This window comes from Dermacentor andersoni, chromosome 8 (assembly GCF_023375885.2).
Source record: "Dermacentor andersoni chromosome 8, qqDerAnde1_hic_scaffold, whole genome shotgun sequence".
NCBI classification, from domain to species: Eukaryota; Metazoa; Arthropoda; class Arachnida; order Ixodida; family Ixodidae; genus Dermacentor; species Dermacentor andersoni.
This window is the reverse complement of record NC_092821.1, coordinates 23,045,738-23,056,278: the sequence shown is the minus strand read 5'-3', so window position 1 is coordinate 23,056,278 and position 10,541 is coordinate 23,045,738.

Sequence of the window (10,541 nt, the reverse complement as noted above, 5' to 3'; positions counted from 1 at the left end):
GCAGAGCAGACCAACCAGCTACACTCTCGGCCAGAGTGTTATCATTGTTATCATTCCGGCTCGAGTCCCACAAAGCCGGGAACTGCTCAACGAGGAATGCAAAATAAAAAAAAAACCTCCTCGTCACTCCAAGAGGACATGGTGCTTAAGAATATATCTGCTGCACGCACGTGTAGGCGGAACGGCGGACATGAAACGACTGGCTTTTGCTAAGCCGAAAACTAAATTGGATTTGGCTGAAGACACTCTGTTGCCGGACAACATTTGTTGACTAAGCCGAAATCGCTGCAGTTTGCATGCGGTCCGCCGCCAAAACGGAAGCGGGAAAAGCCTCGGCGATTTGTTGGACCGCGAGGGCCGCGGTCTTGCGCGGGCCAACGGCGGTACGCACGAACTGGTGACGTCCTATCACGTGATGCGAGGACCGCGGTCCAAAAGAGCAATTTGGTCCGTCGTGTGGATCAGCCTTAACCGGGTAGCGATAACGCATCAGTGCCAGTCTCTTTTATCATGATTATATCGGGCTTGCGGGCTAGTTGTGTTATGTGTTGCTGCAAGACAGCCCTCTTGCTAACGAAGCGGTTACAGTTCCAGTGTCAGGTCACGAGACCCTTCACTGCTGTAGTTGCTGTTGCTGGAGCGGCCATGATTGTTGCTCATTGTACTGCTGCGTTATTTGCCGTGTTGCGTTCGTTAACTGCTGACACGTCCGCTCGATGGCGGCTAACCTGTCGTTAATAATCTTGGTGAAGGTTGTCCTAATTATTCTTCGAGCCCGTCGAGGTGTTCCTCGATTTGGTCAACCTTGTCTTTCAGGTTGTCCACCGGGTGGTTGAGCTTGCGCTCTTTCAGGTTCTCGATCGCTCATCTGTTGGGTGCCGGTCCCTTCTCTGCGGATGTTGGTGGTACAGCACTGCTGATGCTGGGTGTGGGTTCACATGATACCGCTTGCGGCGTTTCGTTATGCGTAAAACAGGTCGTCAAAAGCTTCTTCATTTCCGCGATCTTGTTTGCGATCTTGCTAATAGTGGCCTTGTGCCTACTGAGTTTCGTCTCGAGCTCGTTGCTTTTGTGCCGGAGTGCCTCGTTGGCTTCCTTCAACGTCCTCATCGCCTCGTCTTCCCTCGTCTTGCTGTTGTTGTTGCCGTCGACGTTCTTGGTGGCGCTAATGGTCTTGGTGGTTGCGGTGGTATTGGTGGTGGTGGTGGTGGTGGTACCCCCCTGTGCTTTTTTGGCATCGTGCCTTGCTGCATCGACCGAGCTCACGCGGTCACTTGACTGTGATCTCTTACGGCTAAGGCTACGCTGTCTACGCTCGGTGGCCCTGCGCTTCGAGACGAAACGCGACGCGCGGCGACCAGCTGGGCCGGCAAGTGTTGTGGTTGTTGACATCAGCGATGGAAATTCCTCAGTTCTGAGAGACACTCGTTGTTGCTGCTGCGCTTGTTCGGCCATCTTGCGCTCCCATTGCCTCACTGTAACTACGTGTAGGATCTTGTACCTATCCTTGCAAACCTTGTCACCGGTCAGATATGGCCCTCCGCACAAATTGCAAGTAGGGGTGCATCTATGGTCTTCCTTGGGGTCAACGGCCCCCCGGCAAAACCAGCCTTCACGTGAGAGTTTGGACAAACGTCGTGGCGGTGGCCCACTTTTCCGCACTGCTTACATGCATCGAATTGTGTTCGATATAGGTGAGAACGGGACCATAGCACACGAAATTTGGTACCTTCAGACCCTTCAAAGCCACGATGACTGTGCTCGAGCTACCAATCCTCTTCGCACCAAGTGCCAAGGTATTTCTTGAGTTAACAATGTTCCGGTCGATTCCGGTCGAGTCCTCTATTGGGATACCTCTAATAACGCCTTTAACGGTGCCATGTGGCGCGGTTTGATATGTCAAACCGCGCGGCTCCTTGTCACCAATGCAGATCTATTTTATCTCGGCGTAACGTGAAGCACGTATATCTTCGGGGGTACTCACCACCATGATGTTTTGTTGCAAGTTGGGGCAGAAGGTGTCAGCTGCCCCGTCCTCTCTTGATACGTTCACCACCGTCATGATGGCCGATGCCACGGTGGCGGTCTGAGTCCTCGCGATGTCAAGGCCTCCCCGTGGGCGCACTATCACCTTGGTCTCCTCCCTCAGTAGAGCGTCCGGCATCCTTGCTGCCCTCGTCACCGAAGCTTTCACGTTTTTGGCAAAGTTCTTCGTCGTAGGTCTTGACTGGCGAGCGGCAGTCCCCTCGCCAGCCAAGGTCTTTGTACGCAGGCCTACGTGCGACCAGTCTGCACTGTCGTTGAATTCCTCGGAAGACATTTATGCCCCTTGAACTTCAACACACATTTGTCTAACGCCGGAATTCGCCGGGTCCCGAACAATGGACGTCTCCATCTCGGTCGACATGTTGGTACAGCCGCCGCCCGAAGACTACGGCCTTCCCTCGCTGAGGTTAGGCCTGGCTATGGGCATTTCCAAGCTGTTCGATTAGGGTTAGCGGAACGGCGCCGGCCTCCAAAGAAATGTGTCGGGAAATTGGCGAACAATTGCAACTTCTGGTAGCCACCGGTGCCAGTTGATGACCTGCACCTTCACGGACACAGTGGTAATAGTTATACCGCGGTAAGATATAATTCGCACTGCAAAATTGGTCATAAAAGCCGGAGCCGATATGAGCACGTCAGCTCATACCATGGCTCATACCTCTACCTCGTAAACGTTATACGAATCCACAAAAAGGGAGACGTTAAAGAATTGAAAAATTACAGGCCTGTTAGCTTATTCCCAGTATTATATAAAATATTCACGAAGACAATTTGCAATAGAATAAAAGCAACACTAGACTTTAGTCAACCAAGAGAGCAGAGTGGGTTCACGAAAGGACACTCTACAATAGATCATATCCGTATCATTAATCAGGTAATCGAGAAATCCGCAGAGCGCAATCAGCCTCTCTATATGGTTTTCATAGATTACGATAAGGCATTTGATTCACTAGAGATACCGGCAGTCAGGGAGGCTTTGCCTAATCAAGGAGCACACGCCGCTACGTACAAATATTAGAATATGTCTACAGGGATTCCACAGCTACCTTAATTCTACATAGAAAAGTAAGAAGACACCAATAAAGAAAGGGGTCAGACAAGGAGACACAATCTCTCCAATGGTGTTCACTGCGTGCTTGGAAGAACTATTCAGGCTAATAAACTGGGAAGGCTGAAGAGTAAGAATTTACGAGGAATATCTCAGCAACCTTCGGTTTGCAGATGGCATTGTTCTGTTCAGCAACACTGGAGACGAGTTACAGCAAATGACTAAGGAGCTTAACAGACAGATTGCAAAAGTAGGACTGAAGAATATTATGCAGAAGACAAAGATAATCATGAATAGCCGCGCAAGGGAAGAAGCGTTCATGATCGCCAGTCAGCTTCTAGTGTCTGTGGAGGAGTACGTTTACCTAGGTCAATTATTCACAGGGAACCCTGATCATGACAAGGAAATTCATAGAGAAATAAAAATTGGTTCGATCGACATATGGCAGACATTGTCAGCTATGGACTGGAAGCTTACCATTGTCATTTAAAAGGAAGGTGTACCATCAATGCATTTTACCGGTGCTGAAAAATAGGGCAGAGACTTGTAGACCGACAAAGAAGCTTGAGAACAAGTTAAGGACCGCGCAAAGCGTGATGGAACGAAAATGCTAGTCATAACGTTAAGAGACAGAAAGAGAGCCGTTTGGATCAGAGAGCAAACGCGTGTTGCCGTTATTTTAATTAGCATGAAGAGAAAAAATCAAGCTGGGCCGGTCATGTAATGCGCAGGTCAGATAAGTGCTGCGCACTTAGGGTTACAGAATGGGTGCGACGAGAAGGGAAGCGCAGTCGGGGACGGCAGAAGACGAGGTAAAGCGATGAAATTAGGAAATTCGTGGGCGCTAGTTCGAATCGCTTGGCGTAGGACAGGGTTATTGGAGATCGCGGGGAGACGCCTTCGTCCTGCAGTGGACATCGAATGGGCTGATGATGATGATTCTTAGTTTAAAAGCTTGGTATAAAACACATCTTCAGGAATGGAGCACGAAAGGTTCTTGCTGCTTTGCTCAGAAGCAATTCTGCAGAGGGTGAAAAGCGATGAAATCGTGGTCGTAGGAATATTTCCCGGGCGGACACACTGGGTTCTGTCAGGAAGCAGCCAAATCAAAGCTCGTGAAAAGTGCAACGTGCGCAAACTTGTCATAGTAGAAGTGGTCTAAATGGCGTCCTAAACAGGAGAGGGACAGGACTAGCCGAGCGCTTGGCAAAAGGGGTAGACGACTTGCGCGAGCTTTCCCCTCAGGTGCAGATCGTGGTGTGCATGGTGCCGGAGGTGCCTGTACGTGACAGTCACGTGCAAAGAGCCGTAGTGGCTGCTAATGAGGCGTATGGAAAATGAGCAGAGAGAAAGTTTTCAGGTTATCGGAGTAAACGGGGAAGTGAGAAGGTGTCCACGGTATCCACTTCAATTACAGGCTTGTACGAGAAGTGGGCTGGCGACCTGCTGGTCGCGCTGTTGCTTTTTTAGGGGGCCCACGGGCACTCAGGAGGTCAGAGTAGGTAGTAATGAAGAAGGTCCCCTAAGGGAACCTCAGAATAGCATCGCCGTCAATAGCAGAAAAAGGAGGAAAGCAAGAGAGAGAGAGCTCGCCGTGCAATAGGCGACATAAATATTCAGGGCGGCAGAAGAAAGGAAAAGTGGGCAGAGATTGAGGAGCAGTTAAATAGAGAATAAATAGGAGTGTATGCGTTTACAGAAACGCACCTTAGAGACTCAGAAGAGCCGCCAGTTATTGAGAATTATGTTTGGGAAGGGTGCAACAGAACTATGTCGGAATGAAAGGGAGGGGGAGTCGGGACGCTCATTCATCAGGGAGCCAAATGGATAATAGAGAATTCTAAATGTCAAGAGCATCTTTGGTTATCAGGTATAATGAGTGGGAAAAACCCTTGACTCGGCGTAACGCATTTGTGGACCGGAAATATTTGCACAGAGAAGCATCAAGAGTTAGTGGAATGCATAAGGGCTGATATTACAGGTTTCGGGAATCATGTCAAAATTATCCTATTACGTGATGTGAATGCCCACATACAGGATCTGGATGGCTATGCCGACAACAACGGGAAGTCAATGCTAGATCTTTGTGAGCAACATAACCTTCTTATCTAGAATACAGGGCCTAAGTTTGAAGAGCGGATCACGTGGGAAGTGGGAAACCGGCAATTGACCATTGATTACTGCCTCATGGCGGAATGAATTCAAGATAAGTTGAGAGAAATGCTCATTGACGAGGAAGGGTATAGCAGCATAGGAAGTGATTATAAACGCATCATTTTCGAAATATGATATTTTGTTGGAAAAGAGAGCAAGGAGTGCAAAATGGCCAGTCGAAGTTTGAACGTTGAAGAAATAACAAATATAGTCACAAGAGTCAATGAAGAACTGTGCAAATGGCCAAATAAAGAGCACAAATATAGTGACCTTCTAAGTGTAATAACGACTGAAATACGGAAAGAGAAACAACATGCTCGTTGGAAAGGATAAAAGAAACCGAAAAGCTGGTGGAACGGGGAGATACGAGAAGCGATCGCCGGACGACAGAAAGCATGCCGAAAGCACAGGCAGGCCAAGAAGGCGCAGTTGGCGCAGAATGAAGTAGCCAGTAAATGGGAAATATACCGGGAGAAAAAGTATGTGGTTCAAATATTGGTGCAATCAAAGATATCAGGTGAAAGTGAACGTTGATTGTCAGAAATACGTGAGAAAAAGAAGGCCGCACCTAGAATATTTTGCAACCACATAAGTTTATTAGGCGGAAAGTCAACAACAATGCAACAATATATCCTAGACGAAGATGATAACAAGCTGGAAGGGGAAGCGGCATTAAGTTACGCCCGAAAAGTAACAGCCGAATCTTTCCAAGGCAATGACGAGGCTGTACTTGAAGAAAAAACAGCACGAAAGAGCAGCACCAGATGGAAAAGGAGTTGGTGCTGACAAATTTCAACTGAAAGAAAGCCGAAGAGAAAATTCCTAAGCACACAGCCGCAGGGCTGGACGAGGTGCCTGTTAGGCTGATTAATGAACTAGAACCAATAAGTAAGGAAACTCTGGTGAAAGCAATGGAAAATACTTTAAAAGTTAGGCGAATACCACACAGTCGGTGACAAGGTAGAAGGAGTTTAATTTATGAAGGTAAGGGGGGAGAAAGAATTCACTCGTATAGACCGTTGACCATAACATCGGTAATATAGAGGTTAGCAATGCAGGCAATCAAATTCGAGCTGCAAGCATGGGCAGAGAATAATGGCATTTTGGGAGAACTTCAGAACGGCTTCAGAATAAGTATATAAACACGCAAGAAAGTGCATGGGGAAACGGCGCCGCGGTAGCTCAATCGGTAGAGCATCGAACGCGAATTGCAGGGGTTGTAGGATCGTTCCCCACCTGCGGCAAGTTGTTTTTTCATCCGCTTTCATTTCCATAAATTTACCATTTTTTATATCAATTATTAAGCACAAGTAATTTCCCCTACGTTGTCCTTGGTGTCAGTGTTTTTTGGCTTCTTATGATATTACTAATAACGATCGGGCCCCTTCTTGTTCAGAATAGGTAGGCCTTTGGATGAAAACTTATTTGTACTTACTCAGTGTATTGAAGTATCAAAAGTAGAAAGCAGACCGCTATATGTGGAATTTTTAGACATTACAGGAGCGTATGATAACGTATACTGCAACGTTTTGTGGGATATTCTGGAAGGGGAAGACTTAGGCGACGATTCTCTACAGCTTTTGAGTGAGATTTACTTAGAAAATACGCTTTGCTTTGAATGGGAAGCAATGAGGAGCGAGGAGAAAGTTGATATAAACAAGGGACAAAGACGGGGGTGCCCTTTACTCCCACTGCTGTTTATGGTGTACATGGTGAGGATGGAGAGGGTGCTAGAATGATGTAATATCGGGTTTAATCTCATACAAACAGGTGGGTACAGTAGAAGAGCAGCAGCTTCCAGGCTTGTTTTATGCGGACGGTATTGTTTTGCTAGCTAACAAGCAATGTGATTTGCAACCTCTGCATAATATCTGTGGACAGGAAGGCGAGAATTTAGGTTTGAAATAGAGCGTTAGAAATTCAGGTGTTATAGTATTCAATGAAAACAGTGAACGGACAGTGTCAACACAGGGCCAGGAAATACCTCGGGTAAAAGAATATAGATATCTTGGTATATGGATAAACGAACACAATAGATTTATGGAAACATAGAAAAAACAATAGCAGTAAAGGGGAAGAGAAATGCAGCCATGATGAAGCACAGAGCGCTATGGGGATACAATAGGTACGAGGTGCTCCGGGGTATATGGAAAAGTGTAATGGTTCCAGGACTTACTTTTGGAAATGCGGTTGTTTGCTTGAAATCCGGGGTACAACCAGGACTCGATGGGTACCAAAGGTCAGTGGGACGCTTCGCATTGGGGGCTCACGGGAAGACTACAATTGCAGCTGCGCAAAGTGATATGGGGCCCCATTACGTAAAATTATTCCCATATGTTTTTATTCCGAACTGCTGATGTCAAATTTGCGAAACCGTCGACGCAAGCATAGGGTGGCGACCAGCATGGTTGTCTGAACCGACCAATCAAAGACTCTCCTCGTTTATAGGAGGTATTTTGTTTGCTTTGAAAACGAATAACATTGCCTACACTGAGCGGCTTGTCTTATCTAACTGGCTGACAAGAAGCGAGCAGTAGACTCCATTAAAGAGGGATTCGATGGGGCCGAGCCTTTGCACTGAAAATCGGTAACCGGACGAAGAGGGTGGTGCCGGCGTCTGCGATTGGTCCGCTTTTTCTTACTTGGCTTGAGGTGGCTGGTAGAAAATCGCGGTGGCATCAACGGAATGTAAAGAATGCCGCTAAAACGGATGCTCAGCAAAGAAGAGTTGGCAGAGAGAGGTCGTAAACATGCCGAAAGTGCTTGAAAACTTTACATGGCGACGCTAAGAGGTTTATTGTACGCAAATAAACCCATGCTCTCTGACAGGTGCGAGTTGCCAGTGCCTGAGTGATCGGAGGCGGCCATCTTTTATTCCATTCGGAACGGGGCAGGCCGCTGCTATTCAGAAAAAAATTTCGTTTTGTTCGGCGTAATAATGCATCTTTAACGCGTACACGTCACTTTGACTTGTGAGTTTTCGCGGCTTTGTGACATCTCGTGACAGGCATGTGAAGTGGACGCAGCCCGAAAGCTTTTGAACAATAGCTGAGGGTTAATGGCTAAAAGGCGTCGAATCAGAAATAACTGTTTTTTGTTCGGTCCAATGACGCATAATCAGTGTGTGCGCGTCATATTAGATGGGGAGCTATCGCGGATTTCGTGACGTCGCATGACAGAACAGTGAAGTGCGGTGGTTCAAAAAACTTTTTGACCAATCGTAGAGGGCTGATTGCAGAATTGGAATAAAAAGGTTTGGAATAGCTTTACGTTACAGCGCCCATGGGCTGGACAAGTTTTGAAGTGAGCTCACAGTAAAATTGATTATGAAGAACGACTGAGGAATATGGAAGAAAGTAAATGAGCTGGTAGAGTGTTGAGGTATTTGTGCAGAAATAACATTGATTCACAATAGAGGAAAAGAACTAGGAAGGTTACTAGCAAGTATGGGGCCTGTAGGGTGAGCGCCACAGCAACAAAGAACGTCAACTGGAAAGTCAGAGAAGCTGAAATAATCTCATAGGTGGCGGCAATGCAAAAAAAGGTGCCATGAGTAACTACTTAAGAGGAATAAACGAAATCAGGAAAGAAACAATTTATGATCGCTCCAAGGGACGCTCATTGCTTTTCGAAGCGAGATCAGGATGCCTTTGCACACGCACCTATAAAGCCAGATATAAGAAGGATGAAGAAGCATGTGCTTGGCTACGCGAAAGCTAGGGAAACGATGGAGCATGTTTTATTAGAATGTGAACATATCAGCCCGGCGGTCGATTTAGGCACTAACGGACTCTTTGAAGCCCTTGGGTTCAGCGAGAGCAGGGGGAGAGTAGACATGTCCGCAATAAAGATTAGTAAGAGGTGATTAGAAAATTGGTGTAAATAGGAAAATGACAAAAAACGGACACGTACAAAAACTAGGTTAACAATAGGGGGTCAGAAAATTTGGTTATGGGAATTCACCGTGCATTCCTTTTCCTTTTCTTTTTTTTTCTTTTTTTACCTAGGTAGCACATTACGCTGTATAATAGCAAGAGCTTGGTGGTGCAACCCACCGCCCTGTTCCACAGGGGTCGCTCATAACATCCATCCATCCATCCATCGGAAACCCATTCAATCCTTTATCATAGAAGCACTACTACGATAGAAATACCATAGGTGTGCCTTGCGTATAAAACATCAAAGACCATATTTGACGTCTGCTATCGACCGCCTGACAGCCAAGATACATTCGTCACTAACTTGCATGATTTTCGCACCACTTCGGCGACTTCAACTACCCCGACATTGGCTAGCTTAACTTGCGTTGCCGAAGCTGCCGCGATTTTATTCGCCTCACAGTTAATTTTTCCTCGCTTCAGCTGGTGGTCACGCCCACTCGAGATTTTAACACATTACATTTATATCTTTTCCTGTGGTTGTCTTTTTTGAAGGCGCAACTTGGTTCTTCAAAACCATCTTGATTACCTCGCCGCCTCGAATTGCGCTCTCGCACGCAGATCTGCTGGCAGCCGTAGCCCCCATCGCGGCAACGCTAGGCCTAGCTGCTATTCGCTATTCGCTATTAAGCTTCTTGCCGTTTTGTGCCATGTTTTTCATTCAAAGAATCCGCCGCTGTCAGCAATGGCACTGACTCCGCCTTTGTGGTTCTTGCGAAGCGATTCGAAGCTCGCAAAGCACGGCGCGTTGTACAATTCCGGTTCCAGAAAGTCAGCTTGGTCTCAGTACATAACTGTTAGACGGTAAAGCATACGCAAAAGTATTGCGGTGAAGCATAACAAGCGTGTGAAGAGGCAATTGTCAGGGGAAGCAGCACGTATTCCTTAATTACAAACGCGTGCACCTGCCATCTCCTGTCACAGTACGAACCCTAGTTTGCCTAATAAGTGTACTGGCAGGCCTTGAAAGCTTATTCGGATGTGCCTGTGGTGATTCGAGCCCTCAAGGGCAGTGCATTGCATGTATTCATTTTTTTCGAGTTTCCCAATTTTTCTAACGTTATCGCGACCCCTAGGGAATGCGATAAATCGGACGCTGACTGTGCAACTGGCCGAGAGGATGCTTCAAGTGGTCTGTGGGGCGAACGCGCGGATGAAGGAGGATGAGAACAGAAACGACCTATGCACTGAGGAATGAGCGGGAAAGGAAGTGTCCCGCCGATTCTTTGAAGGAGTTTTAGCTAAAAAAAAACGAAGTGTTGTTTGACGCCGAGATGCAGGTGTCTCTAATACAAAGCAAAATAAAATTTTTAAAGCAGTAAAGCGCAGCACTGAGGCGTTGTGCGCTGGGTGTG